Below are 14,345 nucleotides of genomic sequence, written 5' to 3'. Positions count from 1 at the left end.
GTGAGTAGCACCATTCAAAAGAATTGGGAGGTGAGATCTGATGGGAGGAAACTCTGAAGTTTCAAAAGCCAGTGGCAAGGCTCTCTCTCTCTCTCTCTCTCTCTCTCTCTCTCTCTCTCTCTCTCTCTCTCTCTCCTCTTTCTCTCTCTGCTTGTACAGTAAGATAGAGCTCTTAGCTACTTCTCCAGAAGTTGGTACCAAGGATCAGGGTGTTGCTGTGATGGGCCTGACCATGCTGCTTGTTGGCAGAATGCGGAATTTAGATTAGGAAGACAGTTGAATGCTGTAACATGAAGGGGCCTGCTTGTTGGGGTTTCTGTCCCACCCAGTATCCCACAACTGGCAAGTCCCAAATAAAATCAACCACATAGAGGACTTCGTAAGTTATAAAGCTGATTGGCCCTTTAGGTCAGGCTTCTTATTAGCTAATGCTCACATCTTGATTAACCCATTTTTCTGATCCATGTTAGCCATGTGGCTCAGTACCTTTTTCAGTGGGGCAGCTCACATCCTGCTGCTTTGGTGGTCTGGGCAGGAGAGGGAGGAATCAACTTCCTCCTCCCCAGAATTCTCCTGCTCTCCTAGCATCATTTCCACTTCCTGTCTGGTTTTCCTGCCTACACCTCCTGCCTGGCCAATCAGCGTTTATTTAAAACATGATTGACAGAATACAGACAATTCTCCCGCACCACTTCCCCCTCTTTTTATAAAAAGAAAAACAAAGGAAAATATCCATAGTCCATTTTTTGGGAATGTGAGCATAGTATTTCAGGCTACTTCTGGCTGGTTGGGGGCGCTGATAATCTTATGGGGACCTAAAGAAAATTTAGAGTTATGAACAAGTCCTGTGAGTCTTGATCATCTCAGGCAGCAGTCTTGAACCTGTTCTGGATGAAGAACTCAGACATCTGGGCCATCTGTTCCTACTGGAGATTACTCAGGTGGTCTCCCTTGGTCAAAGATGATTTTTCTTAACTCTGAATAAATCCAGAGCCTCTCATTTTCTGTGGAAACAAAAGCAAAATTTCTTCTCCAAAGTAACATACATTTTGACTTCAATTTTGAAGCCAAGGTGTTTTCAAAATACCTATTTTGGATTAATTCTGCAGCATTTATAAGCAAATATTGTTTAGCAGCTATTGCTCCTTCCTCAGCATTTAAACAATTTAAAGAGAGCATAATAGCACACAGTATCAAGATTTTCTGTGTATTTTCCATCTTTATGTGGCTTTATTTTAACCTCTATTTCTTTTATTTTTACTTTTAACTTTCGTCTTTTTGAGACAGGTTCTCTGTATATCTTTGTCCTGGAACTCCCTCTGTAGACCAGGCTGTCCTTGAACTCCCAGAGATCCGTCTGTCTCTGCCTCCCCAGTGCTGGGATTAAAGGTGTGTGCCACCACACCCAACTACTCTCTTTCTTTCTTTTTTATTTTAAGGCTTTAAACCTTTTTTTTAAAGCCTGCATATATTTTTTAACACAGTGTAAGCCATTTAGAGGTTTTCTTACTCTTTGAATCTCTTTACTGTATATCTCTCTTTTTCTGACCACATGGGTCTTTAATTTGCTAAGGAATATGGAGAAAACAACACTCAAAAGCTCTTAAGGCTTTCAAGGTCCTTGCCAGGAAGCAAGCTGCAACATTGTGTCCATGGTCTGGACTGCCTGCTTGAAAGAGTCAGAGTTTTCCCTGGCAGGATGGCCCAGAAAGCCGGCATTTTAAAACAGTGCAGCTAAAGCCAACCCCTCATTTTACAGAATGCTTTAAGTGGGACCTTAATGGACCATACTTTTAGGAGCATAGACGACTGTGCTGAGAACAATGTCGATGAGGATGGCCACACTCAAGTGGTCTCAGAGGGGAAGAATATTAGTAAGTGGCCTAGAGACTTTTCTTGTGATATTTGGGCAAAGAATGTGGTTGCTTTCTGCCCTTGTCTAAAGAACTGCCTGAGACTAAATGGAAGAGTTTTGGATTCCAAAACTGGCAGAGGAGAATTCAAGTATTGATGGTGTCGTGTGGTTCTTAGTGGTCACTCTTATATGGAGCCGTGAAGAAAACGAGCAAGCTAGGCGAAGAGAAATACAACATGTGCAGTTTGAGGAGAAAAGGGGCACCAGGAAGAGTAATGGAGCTGAGTCCAGTGCTTGAGGAGATAAAAAGTTTAAACAAAAGCTTGCTGCTGACTGGAATAAAGGGGGTGGTGACCTCAGAGCAAGACCCCACCCAGCTACATTTCCAACCTGTGAACAGGAATTAAAGAAAAGATTAAGCAGTAAAGGAAACCATCAACAACAGTAAGCTGATGCTAACGTAATTTAGCAAGGGGGCCACGTTTCAGCCTCAGCAAGCTGCAGAACTTGGCAGATTTGACCATATGGTTCTGGCTGTATAGTCAAGGGTCCAAAAAAGGCTTGTGGAATCTCCCTCCACAGCTAAGGAAAACCACTGAGGCCAGGTATGTGTGTCCCTGCATGGAGGCCCAGAGGGGCCTTTGTGTGAAGACTGGTTTGTGTTGGAGAACCCAAAATGTTGGAGATGCTAGAGTCAAGGGAGACCTACCAAGGAGAACCGCTAAGAGGGTGTGAAGCCAGAGAGACAGAGAGACACAGAGAGAGACACACAGAGAGGCAGAAAGAGAGACAGAGAGAGACACAGAGAGAGAGACAGAGAGAGACAGACACAGAGAGACACACACACAGAGAGACAGAGAGAGAAGAGTGCTGCAGTGTCTGTCTCTCTGATTATGGGTCCAGATGCAGGACCCTAGGCAGTTCTCCTGCACCATGTCTGCCTGCATGCTGCCATGCACCCTGTCATGGTGACAGTGACTAAGCTGTAAGCAAGTTCCAGCTAAATGCTTTTCTTTATAAGAGGGGCCTTGGCCATGGTATCTCTTCGTAGCCACAGAACAGATGGGTACAAGAGAGTCACTAATTGTGTTCTGTATTGGATTTTGTTAATGTTTCTTTTTTAGTATCTGTCCAAGACCAAGGGTCACTTGACTGGGGTGGATAGTGGTGGGCCTTCAGGTTCCTCCCCATCCTTTGTAAAACATTTTATTTTTAAATGCTTATCATTAAATATCTTACAGATTTTGAAAAGCAAGAAGTAGAAGGGTAAAAAATTAGTCAAAGTACTCTCTGCAAGTGGGAAAGAGTATTCCACAAGAGCCATAAATTTGTTATATGAAAACACCAGTTCCAGGGAACGTATTTGTTGGTCAGAGAGGCCCCAGAACTCCCCAGCCCAACATTATACTGCTGTTGTTTGCATGCCAAGACTTGGTGGTGAATCCCTACTGCAGAAAGCACGGCATGCTTTCAAGGTTATGTAAACACTTGAGAATATTTCTGGTATCCAGACTTCATTTTCCCTCCTTATCCAGGCAACAATTTTTTTGTGTCAGAGGACAAGGGACTCCACATCATTTAACAAAGGCCAGTGACTGGAAGGAGATACCGGGTACCATTATTTGAACCAAAAGCAGAACAACCCCCAGCTTTCCCCATGACCCAAAAACATCAAAAAAGAAAGGCTTCTCTGACATCACTGGCTCTTAAATCAGAAAATTCGATACTAAGTCGTAAGTCAACACTGAAGGCTAATGGATTTCCTTTACTGATATGTAGACTAGGACAAATATAGGTACGTACACAGAGGGACCTACAAACAGAGACATATACACTACACACACACACACACACACACACACACACACACACATAGAGAAAGAGAGAGAGAGAGAGAGAGAGAGAGAGAGAGAGAGAGAGAGAGAGAGAGAGATACGAACATAGATACCCCTCCTTTCAAAATTACCATTTCTATTCCTGAATCCTGGTCATCTGCCAATGGGGAAACTGAGACACACCTCTGAGAAGGATCAAGGAGGCTCTGGGAATATTATCAGTATCAGGAAAGAGGTGGTGTTTTCCATCCTCCTATGGTTGTGTGTTGCTTTCTTAAGCTTGAAGAATTTGGAAAGGGTTCCCCAAGGGATTGTAGGAACTGTTGACATGCTACTCCATCGGTTCGGAAAAGGGATTTAGCAAGTCCTGGCAAAGGACTGTGGAGATAGTGTGATCTGAGAGATCTCGGCGGCCATCGTCTCGCTTTGGCAGTTCCGCACCTCCGTCTTCTAGAATGAAAAGTGTCAGGGCCACAGGCAGATAGATTAAGGATGAGAAATGAATTAGACCAGGGTTGGAAAAAGCTGATGGGCATTAGCTTTTCCTGTCTGTCTTCCTTCTTCTGATCATAAAGAGGAGGTGAGGAAAGGCCAGGTGACTGAAACCTTTCACTGGGTAAATGAGAAGACTTGGCATGGAAAAGGTTATTCTATAGAAAGCTCCTTTGACAAAGCAGCCATGTTTGCAGCACATATCTAGACGTAGGTATGCCTTCCTTGGTACCAGCTGTAGAAGAACTGAACTGCAAAGTGTCCATTAATCAAAGATTGTCAAGAATCATTTTGATAAGATACTGGTGAATCAGGGAAGGGTTACTGTGTTAATATCCAAGTTAACCAAATGAAATCAGCACTATTTATGTGTACAAAAAGGAGTGGGTGGCCACTGTGACGAAGCCTCTGGCTTTCGCGTGTTTGGGTATCGTAAGTGCACACAAGGCAGGCTTCCAAAAGCTAACTGCAGCTGACTGCTCACTGTGCTGAAATATCGGGCTCCAAGTGGATGTTTGGGGCTGGGGATGCCAACACCTGCCAGGCACTGGGCTTCTATTTATTTATTTATTATTTTTCTTTTCTTATTTTTTTTATAAAAAGAAAACAAACTATCTTTCTTCATTTTACATACAAATCCTAGTTCCCATTCCCTCTCTTCCTCCCATTTCTCCCACCTCACCCTGCATCCACTCCCCAGAGAGGGCAAGGCAAATTGCTCTGAAGAAGTACCAAGGCCCTCCCCACTATGTCTAGGCTGAGAAAGGTACCTATCCAAAGAGAATGGTTTCCAAAAAGTCAGTGCAAACAGCAGGGACAAATTTTTATGCCAGCCCCACAGTCTGCCCCAGCCACATAGCTGTCACCCACATTCAGAGGGTCTAGTTTGGTCCTAGGCTGGTTTCTTTCCTGTCTGGATGGAGTTGGGGAGCTCCCATTAGCTCAGGTAAGCTGTTTCAGTGGGTGTTCCCATCACAGTCTTGACCTCTTTACTAGGCACTGGGCTTTTTAAATGTGTTCATGGAGTTCTCCTAGCTACTTTTCAAAGTGGATATTCTTGGTATTCATTTCACAGGCAGACAAATCTTATTGGAGAAAGTTAAGTAACCTGCCCTGGCCCTCTCACTTGACAAGAGGCAGGACCACAGGGTAAATGCAGACCAACATTCACTTTCAGGCTCCATGAAGCATTATTTCCATATCAGCCTAAGTACTTCTTTTTAGAGAGAAGCTAAGAGGCCTGGGTACTAGTCTTGATCCTAACAGTCAAAGTATTAAGTTCCCTTTCCTGTCTGTCATGCTGTGGTTTCTCCTCTCCTTTTCCTTAAAGTACAGGCACGAATAAGCTAGCCATTTGTTAGTGAGAGTTGCCACAGTGAAGTGTTGTGAGTTAGGTGGCTCAAACAACAGAAGTTTGTTGCTCCGTGATCTCTGAGACTGTCTCTAGCTCAGTGCCCTGAGGAGTCTGCTTCAAAGTGTAGCCAGTGAGAAACCAAGAAGCAGCCCCATGGAGGGCTCCTGCCACCTCTGGTGCGGTGGTCTTCAGGTGGTTTGAGACCTGCTGCATGTCTTCATTGCCTCTGTTCAGAGTCCTCAATGGCCATCCAGGCATTCTTCCACTCTGAATATTTACCAAGGGACCACTGTGTTCCAGGCTCCCTGCCAAGGTGGGCGCTGTAGCCAGCAGACAGATGCAGGCTTCACACTTGGGCAGCTCATAGTCTAGTGAGGAAGGCAGTGTTGTAAACACTGAGATTCAGTTCTTTACCAGATGTTTGCACAAGAGGATGACAGACTGATCTGAAACTGAGGGAAGGATGCCTGGCAGATATCTGAGAGGATGTGGTAGCTAATCCGAGCCTGAGAGTGAAGAACAGATAAGAAAAATGGACATTTTCAGAAAGACAGACAATGAAGTCCCTACGGCATGAAGAGATGAGCTTACAGGTAGAGCCTGGAATGCAAGGGGCAGGATGAGAGGTGAGGGCTCCTACCAACACAGGAGCCATATTGTCCAGACTTAGTGAGCTCAGGATTTTAGGCTTCACACTGGACAATAGCAGCCATTATAGCTTGATTGTGTTTCCAGAGAAGGACAAGTGGTAGTGCCCACTCTGAAGAGCTCAGAATAATTCTGAAGAGAAAATCAGGTTAAACTAGGTCTTTAGTGGAGGTCCTAACCCTCCAGGCAGCGACATCTGACAGAAAGAAACTTGGAGATAGGGACTCACATACACAGGTGAAGATGATGTTCACAGATAAAGTCCTCAGTGTTTCATGATAAAATCCAAATCCAGAAGTATTGAAGGACTAGGCCCAGCCACCCTCCCCAACACACCATTCAAAGAGACACGCAATGGCAAAAGGGCGAACCATGAGATTTAACCAAAGAGGCTCAGTGAGAAGAGGAACTGGTAAAGGGCCCAGTGCCCCCAAGTCTGTCTTCAGGGTACTGACCCAAGTTTTAGTTTTAAAAAGAGGAAGAATGGGGGCAGGGAACAAGAAGCATCTGTAACTAAAGGAAAGCTAGGAAATTCATATCTTTCACATCTGTAAGCAGATCAACATATCTCAAGAGCAGCTACGTGATCACCTGTGAGCGTTGCCATAATAAAGCAAAATAGGCAGACTTGGCTGTGAGTCAGAGCTATGTGAAATACCTTCCTGGCAGACAAGTTCCTCTTTGATGCCAGGATTCTGGTTGGGACTCTGATGCCAGTACTCTGGCTGAGACTGCCCCCAGCTCCAGAAGTTTTCAGGACTTCTGTTAACGTGATAACATCTACAGGTCACTCAGGAGTTCCGATACAGCACTGTAGCAGTCTGCACACCAAGGAGCGAGGTTGGAAGCAGCAGATTTTCTTTTCTTTTCTTTTTTTTTTTTAAGTACAGTGTTCCATGTTCTTTTTTTTTATTTATTAAAAATTTTCACCTCCTCCCCTCCTCCCATTTCCCTCCCCCTTCTCCTCCCCCTCCCTCTCCAATCCGAAGAGCAGTCAGGGTTCCCTGCCCTGTGGGAAGTCCAAGGCCCTCCCCCCTCCATCCAGGTCTAGGAAGGTGAGCATCCAAACAAACCAGGCTCCCACAAAGTCAGTCCATGCAGTAGAATCAAAACCCAGTGCCATTGTCCTTGGCTTCTCAGTCAGCCCTCATTGTCAGCCACATTCAGAGAGTCCGGTTTGATCACATGCTCCATCAGTCCCAGTCCAGCTGGCCTTGGTGAGCTCTCATTAGATCAGTCCCACTGTCTCAGTGGGTGGACGCACCCCTCACGGTCCTGACTTCCTTGCTCATGTTCTCCCTCCTTCTGCTCTTCATCTGGACCTTGGGAGCTCAATTCAGAGTCTCTGTCTCTATCTCCATCCATCGCCGGATGAAGGTTCTATGGTGATACATGTAAGATTTTCATCAGTGTGGCTATGGGAGAAGGCCAGTTCAGACACCCTCTCCTCTGAGCAGCAGACTTTCTTGACGGCCAACACTGAAGTTCAAACCTTTAGCATTCCACCTTGTTGCAAAACCTTGCGCAGAGGAGTTTTTTTTTTTTGCAACTGGCAAAGGTTAATGCAGAGGCTTACAACTTAGGACTATTGAGTGCTCGCCTCAAAGTGGGACTTCTCTGTCCTGGCCTGTGGTGGTCTGAATGAGAAATGTCCTTCACAGACTTGACTGTTTGAGTACTTTTGATTGTGGTATTTTATCTAAACAGAAAAGTGATGAATACATCCTCCTGTGAAAGGCTCAGGGACTGAGATGGAAAGGCAGCAGAAAGCATGCTGGAGCCCGAGGGTGGGAAAGAATGCTGTGAAACACTGTCTTTGGATATGATGTGATCATAGCACTCATGAATTCACAGTACCCGTACTTTACCCGTAAAAGGCAGGGTCCCTCAGTCTTCTAGCTTGAATGCAGGAGGGTTGACAAAGTTCCATCCCTTGCTGAGAAGCTATTGGCAGTAAGTGGCTGCTGGGAAGGGGAGCCATCTTTCTGCAAGAATGTAGCCACTGATCAACTGCCCATGCTCTAGTCAATAACCTCACACACCAGTAGCTCTAAACTCAGATCGATCTTGATATAGATATGAATAAAATATGGACTTTAAGGTCAATTTTGTTATATTTATATGTATTTCTGATCTTGATTAAGGTGTTGTGATTGTGTAGTTCATTTAAAAATGTAATGTATAGGGGGCTGGAGAGATGGCTCAGAGGTTAAGAGCATTGCCTGCTCTTCCAAAGGTCCTGAGTTCAATTCCCAGCAACCACATGGTGGCTCACAACCATCTGTAATGGGGTCTGGTGCCCTCTTCTGGCCTGCAGGCATACACACAGACAGAATATTGTATACATAATAAATAAATAAATATTAAAAAAATTTAAAAAGTAGGGGCATTAAAAATGTAATGTATAATTAAAAATATAGGTTGTTAATGGATAATCATCGATAATAGTCAAGCTTGTAGTAATGTTAGTTTGATTTTCTAGATGTGCATAGATATATTTCAGATAGGCATTCTTCATATCTTTCAAAGACTACAGAACATGGCATTTAATGTTTTAATAACTTAGGGCTTTTCATGACAATGAGACACGTCTGCTCCTGGCAGCACCAATCTACTTCAAGAGGAAGATGGGCATCGAAGAGGCTCCTTATGGAGTTGGTTAGCCATTTGGGCAAGACACTGCTCTTGCCTGGACTATTGTATAAACTGGACACAGAGAACCTGCAGAGAGAGGACTGCTGAACTTGCCTAAAGGTGAGATGATCTTTCGGGGTTCCTGATTCATGAAAGAGTCTGCGAGACATTCTGCAGGACACAGCAGATAGTGACTGAACTGCCTTTGAAATTTCCTGCTTCATGGAAATGTCTCTGGATACTATGGGCCTGTAGGGTGAAGATCGATGCCCCAACGGTACAGAGGAACTTTGGGTGACTGTCCAGGCAGCAAGATGTCTCTGTCATTTCTAGAGTTTTGGAAGTTGCTTACTTCTTGTTTACTTAGGTAATATTATATCCTTCTGGAGTCTTTGATGGAGTTGAAGAATGGTTAGTTATAGTTATAGTTTTCCTTAGTTATGATAAAAGATAAAATAGATATAAATATTATAACTGTAATTCTTGTTTGATAACTGTTATGTTATATGTAATTTTACTATGTTAAAGTGAAAGCCTTTCTTTTTTGTTTAAATAGAAAAAGGGGAAATGATGTAGATGGGCCTTCTGTCTATGTGTTATTTTCATTGGTTAATAAAGAGACTGCCTTGGCCCTCTGATAGGACAGAAAATTAGGTAGGCGGAGTCAACAGAACAGAATGCTGGGAAGAGGGCAATGAGGCAGATGCCATGGAGCCAGCCACCAGGTCAGACATGCTGAATCTTTCCCGGGCTAAGCTAGCCATGCAGGAGCCATGCAGGACAAAAAGCAGGCCTTCCCGCAGCACCACACTACACGATCTGCCATCTATCTATCTATCTATCTATCTATCTATCTATCTATCTATCCTCAGATATATATGTATATATATATGTCTATATTTATGGGACATATTGAGACAAAGAAGAGTTCCAGAGGGAGGGAAATGGAGCAGGAGGATAGAGTATGAATATAATCAAAGTATGTCATATACACCTATGAAATTGTTGAAGAATAAATAAAAATTATTTAATAATAATTAAAAAAAAGGATTTTTGAAAGAAAGATACAACAGACAAAATTAAAAATAAATTAAAAGTAGGGGCTGGAGAGCATAGGTCGGAGTTATACTAAGTATTTAGCATGTATGAGCTTGATCTCCAGCACCAACATAAAGAAGTCAATAATAAATAAATACTAGTTGAGATTTAAGAAGTAAAAGAAAAATTGGCAGCTATGAAGCGATTGCACAGGAACAGCAGGGAGGTGGTGTGCCAGGCAGGGACAGCAGTCAAGCTGACATGACGCTTCAACCAGCGCCAGTTTACTTAGCACCACGATGTGCCAGGTGTGGTGGTTTGCAACTAGCCCCTTGATAGGAAGTGGCACTATTAGGAGGTGCGGCTTTGTTGGAGTAGGAAGCGTGCCACTGTGGGGATGGGCTTTGAGGTCTCATATATGTGCAAACCATGACCAGTGTCTCAGTTCACTTCCTGTTGTGTTTGGATCAAGATGTAGAGTTCTCAGTTCCTTCTCCAGCACCATATCTGTCTGTACACCATCATGTCCCACCATGATGATAATGTATTAAATTCCTGACCTGTAAATCACCTCATTTTTTTCTCATTTTTTTCTATTTATAAGAGTTGTCATGGTTGCGGTGTCTCTTCACAGCAATAGAAACCCTAACTAAGACACCAGGCGACACAGATGCTGTCATCGGATGTGGATTTTTCTTTCTGAAGTTCAGGCTGAAGTTGAGTCCCTGGCGTGATAGCATTTCAAAGGTGTTTGGATCTCAGGGGCTTTACTTCTGTGAAGGGATTCCTGAGGCTTGGCTACCAAACCTGCCTCCCAGTGATTCTTCTTCCATTAAGATTCCACCTCTGAAAAGCACTCTGTTAGTGACTGTTCCATTGCTGTGAAGAGACTCTATGTCCACGACAGCTCTTATAAAGGAAAGAGTTTGACTGGGGCTTGCCTACAGTTCCAAGGTCTTACTTAGTCCATCATCATGGTGGGGAGCATGGCGGCACGGAGCTGGAGAAATAGCTGAGAACTACATTGTGATCCGGGGGGAGAGAGAGAGAGAGAGAGAGAGAGAGAGAGAGAGAGAGAGAGAGAGAGAGAGAGAGAGAGAGAGAGAGACTGGCCATTTTTGAAGCTTTAAGCTCCACTTCTAGTGATGTAGCTCCATAAAAGACCACATCTTCTACTCTTTTTCAAACAGTTCCACTTCCTGGTGACTAAGCATTCAAATATATTTGCCTCTGGGGTTATTCTTACTCAAACTACCACAGTCTAAAAATGTTGAGAACAGCAACACTTTTGGGGATCAAGTGTCCACACACATGAGCCTGTGGAGGACATTTCACACTCAAACCACAACACTTAGGACTTTGTTTTCAGTCTGACATTGAAATTCAGGCTGTCCTGGAACTTGCTATGTAACCCAGACTGATCTCAAACTTTGACAATTCTTCCTCATCCTTCCTCAGTCTCCTAAGTGCAGGCATTACATAAACATCTTGTCTCCAAAATTAATTCTTAATTAGGTAATTTATATAATATTTGTTTCACAAAAATAGACATTTTAAATTTTATAACCGCAACGAAACAAAACACATACTAATAAAGAAAGCCTATGTAACTGCACGGGCATCTCAACTAACAGGGAGCTGGAGGTCCTTCCATCAGTTCCATGGAGACATGACTATGTTCCTGTCTAGGATTTTGCTTTTTTCTGTAGCATTTCTCTGCTTTCCTTTTTCTTCCATTGCTACTCCCATTTTTAAAATAATCCTTGACGACATCGAGTTGCATTCATCATTCCTAAAGTTATCCTGTGAAAAGTGTCAGAGATTACAGTTTATTTCAAAATAACTTTTTATTCAGGTAAATATTTCAAACCTCTGCCTTATATTTTTACTAGTATTCTGACTTAGTTTATGTCATGAGTTGAATGTATTCCCTAAAATTTCATAAGTTGGAAACTTAATTCTCAATAGATTGGTGGTATTTGGAGGTACGGCCTTTGGGAGATAATCAAAATCAGATGAGGTAATGAGGGTGGGGCCCTTATCGTGAGTTAGTGGCTTCCTAAAGAGAGGATGAGAAATCAGCACTGAGCGTGTGCTGTCTTTTTTCATGCCAGCACACAAGGTCTTCACTAAACACGAGTGTCTTGATCTTGACTGTCACAGCCTCTACAACAGTGAGTCACAAATTTCTGTTCTTTAGTAATCTCCCAGTCTGTATTCCACGATAAGAACAGGAAACAGATTAAAACAGCTTACAAATTCTATCTTCCAGCAATCCTGTTGTGGAGGGAACATATTAGTCATTAAAATAATGACAGTTTCCTAACCTTTCCAACAAAAATGCTATTTTCTTACCCCCCCCCCCATGCAATAACAAATTCTAGGTTACTTCTAATCTAGGACTTGACTCTCCTTCATGCCCTAAGGGAGCACAGCCTACCTGGGGAATAATTCAAGGCAGATCCTTACTGTCCTCAAACCTAGGGCACTGAGGGGGCTCCCTTCTAAGACCCTCTGACTGAGGAGCAGCATGAAGTGCCATACTCATCTCTCATCCTGCCCCGTGCCATGGTTGAGGCTGGCTGGTGTCTTGCCTGAGCCTGGAACACATCTGGCTTCTGCAGATGCCAAGGTTAGCAACATGGCGATTGTTCTTCCTGATTGGCATATATCCCGGCCAGCGGGATAAGAACGGGGGTCCCTGAAAAACCTAGTGGAGAGGAATGAAGGGAGACAAGAGACATGAGAAATGATGGTAAGACAGGATTTCTGATCAAGCCGTCTCGTTTATTTCCTCAGAAGCTGTTATATAGCAAACAGGCAAAGAGGGGGAAGGGAAAGGTGTCAGGAAGCTCAGGTCTGCTGGAATTCAGGTAGGGAGACATCCCCAGCTGACAGGTAAATACTGAGGGTCTGTGATTATTGACTAACAAAGGAAAATGCTAATGAGTTCCCAGAGCCTGGTTCCTGAGGGTCTCTGCTAGGAGATGAGACACCAGGTTGATTTCCTAGACCCTGCAGAGGGGAGAGGTAAATATTTTTCTTAACCTGTGAGCTTAAGATGGGTGTAAACAAAATGCAGATCTCAAAATACAGGTCTTTGCTTCCGGCAGGCATAGGTTTTCTTACCCTGAGTTATAGACAAGCAAGATACCGAGTCTGTTTAGTAAAGCCTGTGATCCATCCCTTTCATTGTGTTTTTGGGCCACTTGCCAAGTTCAATCAGTTTCTTGGAAAAGGACCCCCTCTAGTGGTGAGTCTTCAGGAAAGTCATGTACCTGGTGCCCCACGCACTCAAATTCCCAACCGCCCAAGTTCCATTTAGCACAATGAACCAACATGGAATATGTTATTATGTGTGTTGCTGGCAAGCACACTTATGGTACCAGTTTAATTCAAGTAGACTCTGTGATCCAAACCTGAACTGTGCTTCCAAAAGACTGCTCTTTAATTCCTGATGTCAACTAGTTCAACTATTCCAAATTCTTGGAAGTCTTAGGCGGAAGTCGTTATTGATATATGACAACTATGTCATGCCAATATTCTCTTCTTGGGCATCGTATATTTCATCAATATTGACTTGCATTGTTTTCCATTTGTTGCAGCTGAAGGAGCAAACTAGACTCAATGAGTCTGGTCATCCCCGGGCTAATCTGTTTTATGCCTTGGTGTCCAGTTGTCTCTCAAACCTTGCCTTATCTCAAGGACATTGCATTTCTTTTAAAGATGAACTTCAAGGTCTGTACGGTAAAACGGGCTTAATCTTAAGTGGTCTGCACTCTTATCTACATGGTCTACGTCCTAAGATCCGAGGGGACATCTCAAACTGAATAGTATCAAATGCTACAGGTAGGTGTGGGGATTTAGCTCAGTGGTAGGGGACTTGTTGAACAAGTCCAACATTCTGGTTTTGGCCCTCAGCTCTAGAAAAAAAGCAAAAGAACCACCTGGAATCAAATGCTGTATGTGCATTCTATGCTTTTCCTTCCACACACATACCTGTAATAAAGTCCACAAGACCCATGTAAAAGTGCTGCACGCCTTTACGACGTCCTTTCGGCACATCTCAAACACTACTGTTGCATGTTGGGGCCGTCGTTGCATAAGATAAGGGTTATTTGAGTGCAAGCGCAGTGAGCCCACAGCAGTGTGTCTGCTAACTAACAGCATTACCCAATGACTAATGGGTGGGAAATGTATACAAGAGTGGATGTGCTGGACAGAGGGATGAGTCATGTCCAGGACAGGGTGGACTAGGACAGCAGGAGATTTCATCATGTTACTTACAACACTCCATCATTTAAAGCCTATGAACTGTTTATTTCTGGATTTTTAATGTAAATATTTTAGCTCAGAGCTGGCTATGCATACCAAAACCATAGGCAGTGAAAACTTGGATGAAGGAGTGATCCTTGACTGTGGTGGCTCGTGGTTCAACCTTCACGTTTCACCGTGGCTGAAGACTTCCTTTGGGTCTTTTTTCTTGATG

Source organism: Myodes glareolus, chromosome 21 (genome assembly GCF_982192425.1).
Source record: "Myodes glareolus chromosome 21, mMyoGla1.1, whole genome shotgun sequence".
NCBI lineage: Eukaryota > Metazoa > Chordata > Mammalia > Rodentia > Cricetidae > Myodes > Myodes glareolus.
Note: the sequence above shows the minus strand (reverse complement) of the source record.